This window comes from Stegostoma tigrinum, chromosome 11, assembly GCF_030684315.1.
Source record: "Stegostoma tigrinum isolate sSteTig4 chromosome 11, sSteTig4.hap1, whole genome shotgun sequence".
Taxonomy (NCBI): domain Eukaryota; kingdom Metazoa; phylum Chordata; class Chondrichthyes; order Orectolobiformes; family Stegostomatidae; genus Stegostoma; species Stegostoma tigrinum.
Window position 1 is genome coordinate 61,557,434 of NC_081364.1, and position 3,395 is coordinate 61,560,828.

Sequence of the window (3,395 nt, forward strand, 5' to 3'; positions counted from 1 at the left end):
CACACGCCCTTGGAGCACTAGACCAGGATTCTGGATCACTAGTCCAATGACTTTATCACTACAATATCACCTTCCCTATTTTTTCACTTAAGGTAAGGGACAGGGTTAAAGACAGTGTGTGCGAATAAATCACAGGCTACCTTCACATTCAAGGCCTGTCCTTTACGTGCTCCGCCAGATCTAGCAATAGATTGATAAACAAGTTGTCCACAATATCCTTTCGCATCTACCTTCCTTGGACTTCTTGGAGCAGAGTTGAAGGCTGTAATAGTGGGAAAGCCCAAGGTGAGAGACGGTAATTTTTTATTGAGGATGAGGGAACAAAGATAGAAACAAGACTGCGGCTGAGCAAATTTGCAGTTACAGAAATGATGTAGAACATGGACGACCAAAGGCAAAGGAATTGGAATTTTGAAAATATTGTCGCAAGTGAACTGACTTTTTAATTCCCAGGGGTTGGTGTAGAAGCAGCCCAGGCATGGAGGCAGTATGAGGATATAGGTGGAGATTGATGCAAGCAAGCTGTGATGCAGGTAGCATTTGGGGGACATAAATTTCCAATCAAGGCTCATAATCACAGAAGCTCCCATAATGCAGTTGACAATAGTGACCACATTACTTAAAGGCTCCAATATAAATTGGGCAGTTATCTGAATGGAAGCCATTCTTATATTGGCCATGTTGGTGAAACAATTTGGTCAGAAATCCTTTCCTGAGCTACAGATGATGAATAGACTATTAAAACAATTCAAACGACTCCATCCTTTCCTTGGTGTGATGTTGTTATCATTTCTGGATGCATGTCAGAATGATTGACAGCTCCTCATCCTATGTTCAGCTTCAGTTAGGTATTGCTAAAAATATCAACATTGTACTGATGTCTCTGCAATGCTTACAATTTTCAAGGCAACATCTCATGGTTTGAGTGTCCACAGAGAGAGACATGGGATAAAGAAAAGAAATATATCATGATATAAGTATCACTCAAAAATATTTTGAAGTACATTCTGCTGAGGGTGGTCACTGTTAGTGTCAGCAGGAACGCCAGTTGCCTCCAACTCATACACTGAGAATAAACAAAAGCCTGCATTTATGTGATACCTTTCATGTAGCAAAGCATCCTAACCATTCACAGGAGAATAAATCAGACATAAACTGAGACTGAACTAAGCCAAAAAAGGAGGCATTAGCTTTTGTGAACAACTGCATGGTGAAAGAGGGGTGTAGCACTCAGTCCTCTGCAGCTACATCTATCTTGTACTATAGTGAAGCATTTCTTTTATCAATTGTTTGCTGTCAGTGTGGGCATCAAATACTCAAAATTAAAATAATTGTTGCATTATAGCACTTTTCATGTTTTGCAACTGCCAGACATAGACGTGTACACCATGGAAGCAGACCCTTCACTCCAACTCATCCATGCCAATGAGGTATACTATCTTGAGTCTTCCTGTAAAGCAATACATTTGAGATGCAGTCATTGTTGTAAATGTCAGAAATGTAGCAGTCAATTTGCTCACAGCAAAATCCCACAAAGCACAATGTTATAACGACCAGATAATCGGTTAAAGGATAAACAAACAAATATTGGCCAGGACACTACGGCGAACTCATCTACTCTTCCCAGAAACAGTCCCATGGAAGCTTTTACATTCACTTAAGGAAACAGGTGGTACAGTGTTTTAGCAAAGCTACCTCTATACCCATTTATGTCCAAATCCATCCTTAGGAGCGTACTAATTTTATATTACCATTCTTCACATTTAGTCTTCTTGGGAATGCATATAGAGATTTAATGACAATCTTGAAAACAACTGAAGAGTTTAGACTGTTTTCACAGTGAGAAGTTAGATCCTGTACAGTTTGAAGGCTCCTGCTCCATTGTCTTAATATCATGAACAACATAACAATAAACATTAATGAACGGTTAGTAAGAATTCTGGGTCACAGCTTGTATCAATACCTGAATAGAGCTGAGGGAAATGATCAGCAAATACTAAATACGCTGAAACGTGGCCTAAAGAAGTCATTCAAATTATGAAACATTTTGAAAGAGCAGAGATGTTTCCACTTCAGGGCTGTCCAAATTTGCATACCTGTAAGATTGCCACTAATAAATTCAATAAGGAATTCACCATGAGAAGCTTGTTTGCAGACGGCAATGAAATTGAGGAACTCACTAGCACATAGTGGTTGACATGAATTGTATTTACAGAGAAGCTACATATGAGGTCTTATCACATTAAGAGAGATATTTCTTTTAGAAACTCAATACATATATGAGCTGACATCTGGATGACATCATGCAACCATCCTCTGAATTGGTTTAGCCATAAATAAAGTCATCAGGCATCTTCAAATAAACAGAATCAACTTGGGTCATTGGGTTTAATTTAGCTAGCAAAAGAATATTAATATAGCATTAGCATATGATGGAGAGAGGAATAAAATTGCACACTGACAGAAGTGAGGTAGGTTGACAGGAGGCTCAATTGGAGGTTAAATGCCAGCACAGGCGTAAGCTTCCTGTTCCTGTATATGGTAAATGATAACTAATTCTCTGGAACTGCTGCTTTCCTCTGGGCTTTTGAGAATGAGGGCAGAGCAGACTAGAGACCACTCAGAATTGAAATGTGGTTTGTTAAGAGGCCAAGGAGAAAGAAGCAACAAGAAGCTGTGGACAAGAAGCACTTGGGGAGAATTCAAATGCGATCTTACAGGCAGCCAGACTCAACTGCAACATCAGTATGGATCACAATGATATTCAATTGACAAGTAGACAGGTCGGAAGTGACACAGATTTTATCAGTTTATATTTTCTACTGACCTGAATTGAAATGACTGGCCACTTTATGAAGTCTTGCACTGTTTAAATAAAAACCTGACCTCGGTCTTCCAGGAATAACACTACACGTTTAGAGTTGTTAAAGGAGATTGAAATTGAGATCAGCTACCAGCCAATTTCTGTTTCTCCATATTTTAATGTACAAGGCAGTGAAAGCAACTTGGCACCTCCCCCACTTGCCCACAATCTTTTCTTGCTCCAGTCCTACATGAGCTTGGCCCCAGGGTTCTTTCCCATAAAAAAAACCTGATCCAATTATCCACCTTTTATTTGTAAAAGCAAGACCAGTGCGTGCTGTTCAACTGTGTGAGCATCACAGTTGATCGTGCCCACCTGGTGAACACGGGACCTCCAACTCCAACCATACACACACCAGGACAGAGTAGCGGCCTCCCCCCCTCCAGGACAGTCAGCGACCTGCAAACCCATCCCCACCCCCCGGGGACAGCGAGTGCCGTGTATCTCCCTCATCCGGCCCCCGGGAAGCCCCAACCATTCCCCGCTCCTCCCGGCTATGTGGGGCAACGCGCAGGCGCAGTTGCTCACCGTG